Below are 17,027 nucleotides of genomic sequence, written 5' to 3' on the forward strand. Positions count from 1 at the left end.
TTTAATTTTCCTGCATGATTAGTTCAAAGATTTGCTGCCAGTTAAAAATGTGATGTTTTTTTTTCTGCTTTTGCAGTTTGTCTACATTACAAATTGTGTAATTTTTATGTTTTTTTTGTTGTTATTTTTTTTTCTTTTTACAATGATAAAATGCCTTTGCAACCTGCTGGATATTGGATATTAAAGCATGCACTTGTGAATTTTCCCGCAGAACGTGCACATCACACATGACTAGTTCAAGGACTTGCTAAAAGCTAAAAATCTGAAGATTTTTTCTTCTTTTATAATTTGTCTGTATTACAAACTGTGTAATTTTGGTGATTTTTTTTCTTATAAAATGCCTTTGGGTACTGAGGTTTAGAGGGTGAAGCAGCGACCTTAGTAAGAAGACATTTCCTGTCATTCATTTTTGTACAATATAAGAAAATCCACACATTGGATGTACAGGTTTGTGCTCAGCAATATCTGACAGGTATAATTAGAAGCTTCCACTAAGAGAATAACGCTGAAGTTTAATTGTCATTTTCACTGCCAGAGTCTGAGCAGAGGAACATTTCGAGCGTGATTTAGCACCAAAATGATCATTGAACAGTTTCCCTGTCATCAGAAAACGAACCAGGAAGTAGTTTTGTTTCCAACAGAAAGGAGCGCAGCGTCAAACACATTAAAATGCCGTGCGATCTGTTTGAGTTTGCCCCGTTTTAATAAGTTAAACAAGATCTGTGTGCGATTGTTGCTGCCTGGATGTTGACTTTGTTCCGCTTTAAATTCACGAATGATCTGTTCTGTGATTTAGATCTTGAAGATAGCTAGTTATCATCATCTTGCAGCGTCGCAGGTCTTTCCTGAACATCGTCAGACTGCTGGAAGATAAAACGGGCGCTTCGTGTGGTTTTGCTGCTTGATGTGGTGAACTAGATCTAGACTGAGGTGTTGCTGCTGCAGCTTTCATCAAGGATTATTCTCATTGCAGCTTGCGGTGATAAAACGTTGTTGTTGTTGTTGTTCAGCTTCTGCTCTGATGTCACGTTTTCACTGAAGCTGCAACTTTTAATCAACCACTAGTCAACTAATCTGCTCATTCGTCCATCAGTTTTTTGTACTTTTTTCTAAATTCGGTGATTCTGGCTTCTTAAATTACATTTTTTTTTGTGATTAATTTAATTGTCTTTGACAGTAACTTGCATTTTGGGGGATTTTCAACAAAAAAAAGACATTTAAGGATGTTATCTTGGGCTTTTTGAATCGTTAATTGAGTTTTTTTTTTTTTTGACATGTTATCGACCAAAAACCGACCAAATAATGAGAAAATAATCGACAATCTACAACTGATTATTTGTCAGCAACTACTTCATTGATCAATTGACTATTTTGAGGGATTTTTTTTTAAAGAAAAAAGTCTGTATTCTCTTATTTTAGCTTCAGATAGGTGAATATTTCCTACTTTTTTGCTTTTCTCTGACAGTAAACTGTATTATTTGAGGTTGTGGACAAAGAAAATACATTTCAGGACATCATTTTGGGTTTTCAGGAAATGTTAATTGAAATTTTTTGACATTTTACAGACCAAAAACTAACCAAACAATGTGAAAATAATCGACAGACTAATATTGATTATTGTCAACAGCTATTTTGCTGATAAGCTGACTATTTTAAGTGATTTTATGAAGAAAAATAGTCTAAATTCTCTCATTACAGCTTCTTAAATGTGTTTTTTTTCTGGTTTCTTTGCTTCTTTATGACGGTAAACTGGTTTTTGGGGGGAGGTTGTGGATAAAATAAGATATTTCAGGATATTGGCTTTTTTAAAATATTCGTTGAAATTTTTCATCCTTTTCTGACAGTTTATCGACAAAACAACTAACTGACCATCTACAATCGATTACTTGTTACCAATTACTGATATGTTTTAACAAAAAAAACATCTAAATTTTCTGATTTCAGCTTCTTAAATGTGAATATTTTGCTATATTTTTTGCTTCTCTATGACAGTCAGCTGTATTTTTGGGGGGTTGTGGATAAAATAAGACGTTTCAGGATGTTGTCTTGGGCTTTCGGAAACACTAACATTTTTTATCTTTTTTTCAACATTTTGCAGATCAAACAGCTAATTGATTAAAGAGAAAATAATCACCATTGGGACAAATCATAAATTTCAGCCTTAACATTCATTTTACAAAGACTTTTTTAAAAAGAAATTACTGATATTGATGTTTAAGCTCATATTTAGTGTATTAAATCAGCAGCTGCATCCTCCAAGTGTATTTACACCAATTACAAATTGGATTTATCACATAAATCAGACGGATTAAACATAAAAATCTAATTCAGTCTGTGGCTCTTTTCTTTCCTTTCATTCCCTATTTTTGACTGGAGCATCAAATCCAAAGCAGGAAAAACAGGCCTTGACTTGTGTTGGCGTCGGATTCATGAAGGAGCAGCGAATCCTTTATTCTGATTTGGGATCGTCGCCTGAATAGCTGGAATGAATGGCAGGATTTGGACAGCAGCTAGCTGCTCCTCACCTACAGGATGCTCCCAGCATCCAGCACACCTCAGTGCAGCGCTAAAGCATTCAGCCAGCAGAGAACCCCTCTAGCTGTGGTATTTTATTCAGCACAAACTGCCTAGTTTGAATTCCCAATCCTCTTAAGCAGCGGGGGGATACGGCCACAGTGGGAAGCTTTTGCCTCTCAGCATCCGTGGAAAATGTATATCTCTGACGTGTTTCTTCTGCAGAATGAGTGCAGAAGATTTGGAGCTCCAAAATAGAGGTTTGGGAAGCAGTAATATCAGTATGCAGTCTTAACAACATATATCTTTTTGCAACTGTATAGTGGAGCTTTCTGGATGAGGCTTAAAGCCTTTCTTGAAAGTAGAGAAGATGTTTACCTCCACAACCCAAACTAGGAATCCAACCAAAAAAACAATCTGTTTCTAATCAGTGTGTCTTCACTGTTGATTTTATTGCTCTTCCAGTTCACAACACTATGTCATCTCAAAGTATTTCACCAAGTTAGAGGAAGATTATAAGGAGAAGCCTAACAAAACCCGTTGAGCAGGACTTGGCAACAACAATAAAAAAGAAAAAACTCACCTTTTATCGGGAAGAAACCTGCAGCTAACCAGGCTCAGGGAGGGCAGACGTCTGCCTCAACTGGTCAGGGCGAGGGTAAAGCAGTGATAGAACAGGATAGAAGATAGAAAACAGACAGACAACCCATTAGGGACCTGTAGAAAGGACAAAACACAAACTACAGAAGACTGATGATGCCTAGTTAGTGACTTGCAATGTTAGCATTGTGGGAAGTACCCGTAAAATTTAGACTTATAACCCTATAACTAAGGGATGGTTCTGGGTCAAGCTCTAATAACAAGCTTCATCAAAAAGAAAGATTTTAAGCCTAATCTTAAATGTAGACGAGGTGTTTACCTGCACAACCCAAACTAGGAAGCTGGCTCTACAACACCTACCTCCTATTCCGCTTTTGGAAACTCTAAGAACCTCAAGTTAATCTGCAGAGGAAGAAGAGCAAAGCACTGCGTGAGGAGAATTTGGTTCTATAAGGTCTTTCAGATAAGACTGAACTGGTTCATTAAGAGTTCTTTATGTTAGAAAAAGGATTTTAACTTTGATTCTGGATGTCTGTGTAGACTCTCAATCAGCCAGGTCATGCTAATCCTGGTTCAAGAACCTTAAAGAGAAGTCCAGTTGCTTTGTACTGAAGCTTCTGGATTTTGGACTGTATAGTGGACGCTGCTCTGGAGCTTTCTGGATAAGGATTAAAACCTTCCTTTTCAATAAAGCCTATCATTAATGTCGAACCATTCTTTAGTCATGTTGCTATAGGCCTAGACTATAGTAGTTTTGAAACGATGCATCTGTTTGCCGCTACTGCATGTCACTTTGTCTCCATTCTCTTGTGGTTGACCTATTTGCGGGTATTTCTTTAGCCTTTAATGGTTTCTTAGAGGTTGTTTGTCTGTTTTTTATCTGTTATCTTGATTTTTCTCCACTTTATCCCTCACCATAACCAGTTGAGATGGACGTCCACCATCCCTGAGCCTGGTTCTGCTGGAGGTTTCTTCCCAATATAGAGGAACTTTTTCTTCTTCTGTTGAGAAGTCTCTAGCCTGCTTGCTAGATAAAAGTTTGATTCAGAGGATTCTGATGAATTACTTTCCTGTACTGGACGGGTTTAGCAGCCAGTTTCTTCACACATGTTGTCATAGTGACCCAAAGAGTTAGATCAGGGACATGAATATCCAACACTGAGCATCTTGACTCATCGTCCTCGAACATAAGGTGAGGAACTGAGTCATAGAAAAGCCAGCTGAGTTGATTCGACCATCTGATTCCTCCTGGACGTTTTCCAGCCACTCCCAGCCAGAAGACGGAGGGATTAGATGGTCCCATGTGGACCTGGGTGTGGTTCAGGATCCCCCAGAGGCTTTTTCTTTCTTTTGTCTGCTGCCACTGTAACCTTCAGCTCTGGATGATCAGCAGAACAATGGAACAACGGATATTTGGATGGATTCTGACATCTCCAAGAGCTTGGCAATATGGTTGAAATTAGCGATGCACCAATAATAATGTGTTTTTTTTTCCCAGTGAGAAGTGATTTGTGTAAGTACTGAGGCATAGTGGTACTTTGAGCCAAATGCTAATTTAGAGGAAATTACCCTTCTAACAGTGCAGCCAAAAAAACAATCCGTTTCTAATCAATGTGTCTTCACTGTTGATTTTATTGCTCTTCCAGTTCACAACATATGTCATCTCAAAGTATTTCACCGAGTTAGAGGAAGATTATGAAGAGAAACCTAACAAAACCCTTTGAGCAGGACTTGGCAACAACAAAAAAAGAAAAAAACTCACCTTTTATCGGGAAGAAACCTGCAGCTAACCAGGCTCAGGGAGGGCAGACGTCCGCCTCAACTGGTTAGGGTGGGGGGAAAGCAGTGACAGAACAGGTTAACAGATAAAAAATCAGACAAACAACCCAATATAGACCAATAAACACTTTAGAAACACCTGTAAAAAGGACAAAACACAAACTACCAGAGATAGAAAATGCCTAGTTAATGACTTGCAATGTTAGCATCGTGGGAATTACCCATATCCATTTTCTAATCTTTAACAGGTAGTTTTTGTGCCTAAACTTAACCAAACAGCTTAAAATGAACAGTAGATTTAAGAATCAGGCACACGACATGAACCCCATTCTCCTTGCTTAAAGTCCTGTTGGTGAATTATGCTCTTTCAAAGTAAAAGCCTCCAGTATTACTTTTTGGGGAGAAAATGTGTTTATTTCAAGACATAATGCAGTTTAATTGTATAGTAATGTAATATTTGTGAGACAAGGTTGGGGACGTCCTTAATTTTGAACGTATTTGGTCATAAACCGAAGTATTTTTGGCCCGATGATGCCGGAGCAGTTCATCCTGAGGACAGCATGAACTTAATGGCTAATCAGACATCATTGGATCTATCCTCTGCAGAAATCTAATAGCATTTTTTTCCAGTATCTATTCGGATATTTTAGCTTGGATTAACCGACAGAGTAGCACCTTAATAACAGATCCGGTTTCTTTTTAATTACAGAATCCAGCACACAGACAAAAGGACGCTGTCAAACGACGACGGTATAATTTCACCAAATCAGTCTTGTAGAATAATGTAAAGTTGATCCTGGGCCACGGTGGCTGGAACTAATGTATTATGTGTAATTACCTAATAGCGTCTCCTGGTATCAGTGTTCTGTGCTGAACGTCTTCGAGGCCGATTTGTTCTACATGCTTCGTAACCCGACGCCATCGAATTATTGGAGCTAAATAGAGGGTGTGTCGGGAATTATGTCACTGCGTTTTGATTTTGTTTTCTCAGCATCAGGGAGGGGGAATGGTAACATGAAGCAGCAGTAATTTGAGATGTGATATATAAAAAAGAAGAAAAAAACTCATCCACCCCGGATTGTCCTGCTTTTATTCATGAAGCGTAATCGTGGCAGAACTGTGTGACAAAGGAAACGGATCATCGTGTTATTAAGGCAGATAGGAGGCCAGTCAATTATATTATTAATGTAGCGACCTGTAGATCTCGCCGATATGAGCTCTGCTGGCATGTTAACATTAATGGAGCGGCCATTAGTCTAATGATGGGTCACATGAGCTGCCGGCAGCTGGCTCAGGCCTTCTGTTTTTCAGAAGACTGCTGAGGACGCCTGTTTGTCTTCATGTGCAGCTGTTAGAAGGAGCTGTGGCTGAAGCATAATGGGCTCTTTTAGCGTTTCACGTGTGAGTAAAGGGCGGCATGGTCCCGGACAGGAGGCCAGAGAGCACTTGGAGCTGTTTTCATGTTTTTATCGTTCGCGCTTTTCATTCTGGATGCATGCTTTTATTCAGGCTTTGGAATAACCATCTTTTTTTCAATCTAAAGTGACACTTGTAAGAAAAATCTCAACTCTTGCATTTTTTATGGCTTTTTCATTGCTCCTAGTAGTCCTAATATTTTAATATTTTATGTTTATTTATTTTATAAGGTAATATTACAATTTTTATCATGTTTTCTGTCTTTTAACCCTCTGAACCCCAAAAACCTACCTTTGGATTTGTGAAATATATTCCTATTAATAGCTGAAGTTACTTATTCCAGCAAAATACCTACATTTCAGTCATTTCTGCATCTAAAATTGCAACATTTCCTTCTTTCATGTGAGCATATCCGATTATTTTCTACCAAGAAGTGAACAGATTAACCCACTGAAACCTCAAAACGTGCCATTGCATTTAAAAGGCATGCTGCCTTCGAAAAATCACCAAATTACACAATTTATCAGAGCTAGAAACTGTAAAAATAGAAAAAAATGTCAGATTTTCAACTTTTAGGTGGTTCTTGAACTAATCACATATGATGTGTGGTTACATCTGGAAAATCAAGCAAAACAAAATGTAAAATTACTTTATTCTACATGTCTTTTTTAAAGGTCGCCAGAAATAGCCTCTTTGTTTAAATTGGACTCTGTAAAAAAATTTTAAAAAATCTACATTTTTTAACACAACTGAGAAGCTATGAGTGACTCAGCAGCAACCAATGGTGACACAGCAAAAATTCAGCAACTTTTCAGCTGAACTGCAGGCTGTGTGACAAATATGGAAGCAAATTATAGATTTAGAGCAAAAGAAACCAACTCAGTTCGTAAAGTAAATGCAGCATAGCTCCAAAATTGTGGATTTCTGAGTTATGAATACTTCTAGTCATGGTTGTTCTGTTCCCATAGAGGTGCAGGACTTTAATTTGCAGTAAAAAATGAGCCCACAGTGAGGGAAAAATGTGACAGGAGCAAACAAAAAAAATAAATAAATCCACATAAAGAAACTGCTTGGAGTTCAGAGGGTTAAATTATTCGCTCTAATAGTAATTTTGATTTGATTGGTTTGCAGTCTACTTGCAAAAATGACTCGGTGTTGCATGAGATGATGGAAGACAGTGAAGTGATGAATCATTCAAGCACAGAGGCAGGTCAAAGTGCTGCATAGAAGGTGAATAAATGTAGAAAAATTCTATTAAAATAGAGCAAAATCAACTGAAATAAAGACAAAAAAGATGCAACAGTGCTGCAATTTTAATAACAAAATGAAAGCACCGTTGGAGGAAAATGGGATCATTTCTAATTTGAAATGAAGTTAATGGCTATTGGATCAAACTGGATTTAAATTTTTAATCAGGAATAGATCACCGTGCTGCTTTTGAGACATTTCTCTCCTACGACCTGGTTGGCTGAAAGTGGATCACGTTTAATTAAATCTTTTGTTTTCTTTCACCTGTTGGTGCTTTGGCCTTGAATAGAAACAGACAGAAAACGTAAAAAGAGAGAAAACGAGGACATAAAGTGTCAGCCGTCATCCAGAATCAAACCAGGGTTGTTGCTTATGTATGTATCTGCACCACTGGGAAATCACAAACCCCTCCTAAGGTAACTCAGTCATTAGACTCCACCATCCAGACAGTCTGAGAGTGATTTAATAGAGACGCTGTCTCCATAAAATACTGTTTTCATCCATGAAAGATGTGAATTTAAAGGCACAGACAGGACAGTGGTGTCTAGAGCTTCAAATAGATTAAATATCCGCCATTTTTTTCATGCCCATCTTCAAATAATGAGAAGTTTTAATTATATTTGACATGTGGAATGAAGAAATAATAAGATTCTGCTTTATTTCTTGGTAAGAAATCAAATTTGAGCAGATTAGCATCACTAACAACATTAACTCCTTTGTGAAAATGTCAGCAGCCTTCAGAAGACTTTTAGGTGGATTTGATCGACTCGTCAAAAGCTTGTTCAACTAAATCAACTTGCAGCTGTTAGAAATATGACTGGGCTTCAAGTTTCCAGCGGAACATCGCTCACTAAGTAGCATCTCGATAGCAGGAAACATCCCATCAGATCCGAGTAAAAGTGTCAGATCGTTATTCTGAGTAAAGGCAGGCTTTCTGGGTTTCAAACCAGACTGAAGGTTTCTAATGAGGCGCTGAATGAAGCTCCAGAACGCTTCGCAGAAACTGGATGAGCTGTTTCCAAATCTGGACCAAAAGTGAAGATCAATACGTCAAGCTTTGCTCAGTGGGAAAAGAATTTGCTAAATAAAGACTCATATCAGTAAAAAAGTCCCGTCAAATGAGGCCCGTCTGGTCTCAGAGGACCAGCAGCATCTCCAAACTGTTTCCCAGGAGGGTAAATGAGGACAATCGCTCAGGGAGGGCGAGGACGTAGCGGCATTTCACAGCAGAACAGGAGGCAGGATGACACAGCAGTACATCAAACCCTTCGTTCTCCGGAGACGCACTCCGGTTCGCAGTGTTTGTCGAGGATTTTTAGCGCAAACCGAAGACGAACGAGGAGTCGCCCGACCTCCGCCCCTACTGGACATTTAAAGCCAAACATTCCCGTCAGATAACACTGGGATGATACGGCTTATCGGGGTTTTGCTCAAACTCTTGAGGTTTATACCAACTTAAGTGCATGGTGTCATTGCAGCAAAACAGGGAGGGAAGACCAAGTATTCTGACATTTATTCAACTTTTAACAAATGCAAAATCACCACATGGCACTAAAACAAGTTGACGATGACGTCTTTAGATGGTACAGACTGTACATCCAGACCAACTCCTTTAAACGTCCTCCTCTAACATCCATCTATCTCATCTCCAGCCTCCCTTCTTTCTCTGGCTCTTCCTCTCTTATCTCGTTCTGGATGCACTGTAAAAAACACATCAGAAGGAGAGTCCTTACATGATATCGTTGAGATAATATTCAGCTTGCAGGATTCAGGATTTCACAGAAGTGAATTTGAATAAATTGTCTAGAGTCAATATAATTATAAAGCAAAACAAATCATTGCTTTTAGTGCTAAATCAGGAGAGTTTTCTGAGGCAAATCTGCAGGTTTACTGCCTTGATTCACTCTCAAAGTGTCAATTTTGAATCTTTTCACAAACCTGAACATAGTGGAGGAGCTACTGAGGAAAATACTACCTGTAGGACCTGGTGGAGAGCAAAACAGATCTAAAAGAGAGGGAATACTGACTTTAAATGGCAGAAAATTGCAAAAAACAAAACAACAAATATTTAACTTCTCCTTTCATTGCAGCTCGAGCACAACAGCTCACCCATAACTCCACTCAAAGACTGTAAAACTACTCTAGGCCATACTATATTAAGCTGCAAGAGATCACAATATGATTAGATATCTGTATAAATGCACATATAATTTCACATTTCTTTCCAAAATGACTCAAAATTAGCCTAAAATGATATGAAATTTGTCAAAATGACTCAGAAAAATGTCCCAAATGGCGTGAAACTTGTCCAAAATTACTCTGAAACATGTCTAAAATTCCTAAAAAGATATCCAAAATAACTTGAAACGTGTCCCAAATTACAAAGAATTGCAAAAAAGAAAAAAAGTCTCAAAAGATGTCCAAAATTTGCCCACAATTATTTAAAACTTGTCCAAAATGACGAAAAAACTGTTGAAAATAACTTGAACCATGTCCTAAAGGACTCAAAACCCAAATAAATTCACATTTCTTACATGTGAAACAGCTCCATTGTTAATTTATTGTGTATTTTATAAAAAACATAATGTGCACTGTATGTTTCATGGTTATTTTTTCCAAATGAAGGAAAATTATTAATTTTTTTCCCAGCATTTTTAACATCAACAAGCTTTATTGTCTATTTCTAATACATTTTGTAACATTATTATAAACATATATTATATTTCAGATATTACATTATAGGGCTTTCTATTTAAAAAATGTAAAATTAAACATATAGCAGCAAAAATACTGAAATGCTTTGATGTTTTAGAATTTGTTATAATGAGTAATTCAGCCATGCCAACTAGAAACCAAATCTGAGGAAGAATAATGACACAAAAAGCCCCACCAGGATTGTTTTTGTGGGTTTGTGTTGGAAACTCGAGAAGTTACAATCAGTTTTTGAGATTTTTATGCATTTCTACGCTCTTACCCATTCATTGTCTTCAAGATGAGATCAACTTTATTCTTTTTTTTTTTTTTACTTATTTATAAGCAGTGTTGTGGAAATTTGCTGCAATTGTTGAACTTCAAAAACACGAAACACGAAACACTTCACGGTTTCATTTGCATTTTTATTGATGTATACAATATGCAGAATAACAGAGTCCGTCCTGTTTGTCAAAGCAGGAACGCAGCGTTTCTGGTAAACAGTCAGCCAGGAATCCCTCTTGGTCGGACACATAGTTTGTAAGTTTAACCCGGTGATCCTTTACTCTGACCCCTTTTCTTAGAACCGTGTGCGACCTCCATACAAACATGCCACGCTGCTTGAAAGTCACTCCAACAACATGAAAATGTTTCCTCTAACAACACAGATACAGAAATGTGAAATGGACCAAAAGTTAATACGCAACTCAGCAATCGTCCAGTGCATTCTAGTAGCTGAGGTCCAGTTGCTGCTCACTGCCTCTAGAAACTCACGAAAACTTACTGAAGTAGCCGTTGTTGCTAATCCTCTCCTAAGGTTACTCAGTCATTAGACTCCACCATCCAGACAGTCTGAAAGTGATTTAATAGGGACACTGTCTCAATAAAATACTGTTTTCATCCATGAACAGTGTGAATTTAAAGGACGTTGACGTCTAAAGCTTCAAATAAATTGAAAATCTGCCATTTTTTCCATGCAAACCTGGAAATAATGAGAAGTTTTAACTATGTTTGACACATGGAACGAAGAAATAATAAGATTCTGCTTTGTTTCTTCATCAAAAATCAAATTTAAGCAGATTAGCGTCACTAAAAACATTGTCTCCTTTGTGATAATCAGATTTCTTCCATTGCAATGCGTTGTAGTAGCTGAGGTGTAGTTGGGCATCCAGTTGCCGCCTCTACAAACTCACAAAACTTTATTGAAGTAGCCACTTTTGCTAAAATAAAGAGGGATTCAGCAGCTGCATGGCTTATTTCTCACTTCTGATGCTTGTAGAAACACTTTTTGGTGACTTTTTTGAAGCAAAAGTTTCCATTGTTGGTCTGATTTAAATTCCAGAAAGAGGCAAACTATGAGTAAATCGTTCATCCAGTCAGATGCAGCCAGTGTTTGCATGATTGTGAACTTGTACGATCATCAAAACGCAACAACTTGGAGTCAGAACCAGCTTTATGGGCCAAATACGTCAACACATGCAAGGAATTTGGCTCCAGTTGTTTACTTATTTCTTAAACATGCATGCATTTAAGCAACGGCACCAGGTTATGGAAGGTTAAACCGGTATGTACGACTCTATGTGCTCATAAAAAAAGCACAAAATGACCACATGAAGTGAAGTTTCAAGGTGGAAATGCTGCTTATTTTGCTCATAATGTATCTTGTAGCACATTAAAAACACCATATTTACACATCAGTGTTGCCTACTGTGTCAGTGTTGAGGCTTAGCATCGTCTTCCCTGCAAACTTCAATTCAAACATCCTGTTCACTTCGCTAAATGTTGAATTTGGCTTTAGGCGCAGTGTACACAGTTAGCGGTAATCTCTGTAAACATCAAACTGCCTGGATCTTTGTCCTGCTGTTAGATTCACCATCAGTTGTTTCAGGAGCTAACAGAGACGTATAGAGCTGCTGTCTACGCTACAGTGCAGGAAAAAAAAATCTCCCGTCTAACACACTTTGCTCGGCTTAAGTAGAACAAATCCTGCATGCGCTGCTGTAGATTAGTGTCCCATGGCAACCTATCATCCCCCATCATATCTATGATGCTAATGCCACAGTTGAATCTACAATATCGATCTGAGCAGCCTCACATGCCTCCGGTGGGCTTTGGGACCGGCAGAGCTCACTCACTATTTATTTGTCGCAGTAACACAATGAAGAATAATGGCTCGCTTCTGGACTCCAGTTAACCGCTTCTGCGGAACAAAAGCCGCTTTTGATCGGAGGTTTTTAAAGTCTTAATGGCAGTCCTGGACGAGTCCCTCTTGACTAATGAGAGCCGTGGAAGCGGCCGCCGGCTGTGCATGAGATACTGGGTGTGGTGGTGTGTGGCCCAGTGAGCCAGGTAATTGATTGTATCTGAGTCGCAGCAGCTTGTTTGCTTTTAATGTCTTGCTCAGGCTGAACTGATAAATGAAGGAGTTGTTTCAAGAATAGCAGCCAGTTCCTGGTGGTTCACTTCCATTTGGTTATTTTTAGGTGAAACTCGCTTGGGAATCTGCTTTTGGTATGTTAGTAATGAGCAGCATGTGTCCTTGTGTTTTTGTGTTCCTTCCTTGAATGTTGGTTTGAGAAGCAGAAAGATGACAGAGTTTTTAGGTTTAGGCAAGGATGATCTCAAGAGTTTTTCAGATCTATTAAAAACAAGACTGAAAGTGGTTCGTACGTGAGGTCAGTTCTTGTTTTTTGGTACAAAATACATTAAGTTTCATAAATCGGAGCCACAAAAAACAACTGTCATCCACTAATTTTTTTCTGTGGCTGCTCAATGAGACAGACAAAGAAGGACTTGTGCATTGAACGGACAGTAAATTTGGAAGATTTCAAAGCTTGATTTGATTAACTCCAACCACTAAAGACTCGTATTTACTCTAGATAAGATTTAAGAGAGTTTAGCAGAATCAGGACTGACTATGTTAGGAGGGGATCTGTCCATGGTCTTCAGTTTCATTCTTTTATCCCACATTTGCTGTTTGGAGAACAACTGCAGAAGCACAAGTGTGTGAAAATGAAGATGATAGTCAGCAATAACAACATACTTTCGTATCTGTGTGAATTTTTTGTATTAATTTCTGATTTATTGTTGCTTTTATTGTCTTTTCCAGCACTTATAGTTGTGCAGCTTTAGAAAAATCTCTATATAAGTTACAAATACTAGTAATAGTAGTAGTGTTTGTTGTAGTTTTAGTATCATTCTCAAACCTGCAGCCAGAAATAGATTCTTTCATTATCGATTGATCTGGCAGCTATTTATTCATGCAGCTGGTTCATCTTTTAGTCTTTAGTGTTTTAAAATGTCATCATAGTTTCCTAAATTTCAAATGTTTCACATTTTGTCTAACAACAAAAAACACTAAGTTCAATTCATAATCATATAAATGAGAAAAAGTGGCATTTTTATCATAATTAAGAGGCTGCAACCCGAGAATATTTGCTTGATAAATAGCATTATGTTTGATGATAATTAATGTATTGAAAGATAGTTTCATTCTAATTAACTGACTGATAAATTAGCCGATTGTTTCAGAATTGCACGTGCTCAGTATTTGAAGAAAGTGTTTAGTTTTTAGGTTTTTTTGATATATAGCAGACTGCAATATGAGGAAATGCAGATAAAATCTACACAAGAACTTCCCGTTTTGAGGTAAAACTGCGCCGGCTTTAGTAAATAACAAACATCAAAGCTTGTGCTGTTTGTAAGAGTTGCAGGAAAGCAGATTTATAAGGAAACTAACGGGGTTTCATGGGGAGAAGGTGGCCTAAAGATGAAGACAGCTCCAACATGTAGGGAGGACTTATCGTCTGCACCTGTTCCCTGCAGACAGCTGGAACAGGAATGTTGTGATGGACAGGATTCCTCCCTCTATTGTGCACGTATACGTCTGTGTTCGTACGCTTGCATGAACCCATGTATGCGTACTGTAAACCAAACATCTGGGTGAGATCTGGGCGTGAGGTCAGCCGTGCAGCTTTTCTATCTCTTCTTGTTGTGTTTTGTTTGCGTCCTCTAGCCAGCCTCCTTCCCTCCCCTCTGAGCTCCTCACTTAGCCGTCCTCCTTTGTCTCTACCTCCTCTTTGATTCAGCAGAGCCCGTGGCTAAGAGCATGTCGGGGTCAAGCTGCCAAGTTGACGCAGCGCTGCATAGTTTTTTTCTGTTCGGGGAGAAGGAGCAGAATGTGTGATGCGTTTCTTTTGGCGGCCTAAAAACACCCCGCAGTGCAGCGGTGAACTGGAGGGCGTCGTACCCCACCGACCTCTCATCAATCTATACAGCCAGGGTGTTTCTGCAGGCATTTAATGCATGTGTATATATACGTGATAGAATCATTAGAGATGTTGCTGTGCATGGCGGTGTTTTGAACACAGATCCTGTGAAGTGTGAAGGAGCTTCACTGCCATCTGCGTTCCACAATGGCTGTTCTGTATCTGGTCGAACAGGACTTTCCCCGCTATAGTTCAGCCCCATTCTTGTCCCTGTCGAGCAGCACATATGTAATGCTGGCTTCGCCTCAAGGGAAAATAGCCGCCCAGACAAGAACAAAGTAAGTGAACATAATGTTTCATTTGTCTAAGCGGCTTTACATCCAGGTTATTTAAAGTACGGATCTGAGAACAGCCTCACTTGCACTTTTCTTTCGCCGTATATTTTATTTAGCTCTCGACAGTATGAATATTTTACAGTGCGCACATTTCCTTTCTACATGAATACACATGTTGGACCGACATGTCTAGTCAGTGTCACGTGGAGGTCGGGGACAGGCCTGTGAGTTACGATTTTCTAAAAAAAGACGGAAAACTGGATGGGATGATCCAGTTATGGAGACATCACACTGCTCTCAAAGATGCTTGAAAAAAGACACCGGTCAATTGTCAAAGCTTAGCTTTAGAAGGAACAGTGCAGATTCCATTTTTACTCTCACTGAGTTGCTGAGATGGGAGTTCAGCCATCCAGTTCCTGTGTGTTTTATGGATTTGAAGAAGGCTGACAATCATGGTTTCTGTTGAACCCTTGCGAGAGGTGAGTCGTCCATTACTCGTACACCTAGCAGTTGTGGTCATCCAGAAGGCAAAACTCTCCATCTACTAGTCCATCTATGTAGAAAGCCTCACCTGAACTCCTGTTAGTGACCCAAAAGTATGAGATTGTCGACACAAGTAGCTGAAATGAGGCCAAGATAGGGTGAGGAGCTCAGACATCCGGAGGGACTTTGCTGCTCCTTCGCTTCTAACGGTATCTAATTCGGATGCTGGACGTTTTCAGGGCACCTGGAAGGAGACTTGGGGTAGACCCAGAACTCACTGGAGGGATTACCTATATCATCTGGCCTGGAAACACCTTTGAATCCCCCAGGAGGAACTGGAAAACATAGACTGTTGCTACCTCAGTTTGACTCCAGATAGGCGAAGGAGAAGTAGACTGGTGGATGGATAGAATTCCTTTTCTTAGTGTCTTTGTTGTTCAGAAATTTCTCTTTCAGTCTCCTTTTATGAAATAGCATGAGATATGGTCTTATCACATTATTGCTCTCTGTATTTCCTCATTCCACATTAAAGTGAACTTGTGTAATTTTAATGAACATCAGCCTGTGTGACCACAATGTTAGATGCTAAAACACAGCGTAAACTAAGTACATCATCCTGAAATGTCTGCTTTAAGTTTGTCATCATTAGTCTGTGAGACTTAAAGCTGACAGAGTAAAGCTGTGGCAGGAATCCTCCTGAGTATAGGGGTGTGTTTAATTGCTTATGGATTCAACTTTTTAATTTGTGGGAGGCAGATTGTGTTATTCCGTCTTTCAAGGGTACGTAGTCTCACTTAAATAATTTAGAGCGAACTGTAATTAAAAAGCTAAGAGGTTTTCAAGAAGTTTTTGTTTGGCACATAAGAGGAATTTGATATCATCTCATGCATATGGATCATTCCTTTGAACATCAGATTGATTGTACTGCATTGGGTTTTGCTTTTTTTTTCCATATTTTTTTTAACAACATGTCCTTATTGTGACTGGGGTAATTATTTTTGCAGCCCTAAAGATGAGACATTTCTGTAATCTTGTGTGTCAATCATAAACAAGCACGATGACTTTTATCATGTTTGCGGATCCACAACAATTTTGTTTCACATTCTAACCCTAAAATGGAAATAAATTGGCTGCATATTTTCCTGTAGGCGCCTTGTGTAGCCTTCACACATCATTTCAAGGATTTAGGTGTGTTCTTTAGAGTTTGTCTCAAAAGAAATCAGCTTGAATGAGGAGAAGTCCTTGGTGGACCGATGGAGAAGTTGTAAGCCAGACTGACACCTGCACGGCGTTCGTCGGCCTCCACCTCAAGGAGAGCGAAAGCAACACAAAAACTGAAAAAGCGTAAGAGCAAACTCATATTCTTCTGAGTGTAAGTCCCTCTGCACTCACAAATGTGTTTTGGTTATTGGTTATTGCTTCTCTTCGGTGTTTGACCTTCGCTGTGCAGAACAAAATACAAGACTGTTTGCACACGGAGCTGCTGAAGTTTAAAAAGTTGAATTCAAACTTTGAAAAACGTGTTTAATGCCTGTATTGAGGAGGAGAGATTCACTTTTAGTTTGGTGGAAAAACCTGGTTAAAAAAATGTCTGATATGGAAACAGAAACGTTGATCAATTAGACTGAAATACACTATATTCACATATTCAAGAATTCTAGATTTTTTAAAGACAAACACGGAGCAGTTTCTAATTTTATTGTTTATTTTCATCATCTAATTGATTTTTTAGATTTTATTTATTTTATCATTC

General features: G+C 38.7%; 1 protein-coding gene across 3 annotated transcripts in view; it reads left to right on the forward strand.

The window, feature by feature from the left end:
- LOC111575976 (thyroid hormone receptor alpha) overlaps positions 1-17,027 on the forward strand; it is a 283,113-nt gene that overhangs the window by 151,338 nt on the left and 114,748 nt on the right. The window lies entirely within an intron of this gene.

This window comes from Amphiprion ocellaris, chromosome 18, assembly GCF_022539595.1.
Source record: "Amphiprion ocellaris isolate individual 3 ecotype Okinawa chromosome 18, ASM2253959v1, whole genome shotgun sequence".
NCBI classification, from domain to species: domain Eukaryota; kingdom Metazoa; phylum Chordata; class Actinopteri; family Pomacentridae; genus Amphiprion; species Amphiprion ocellaris.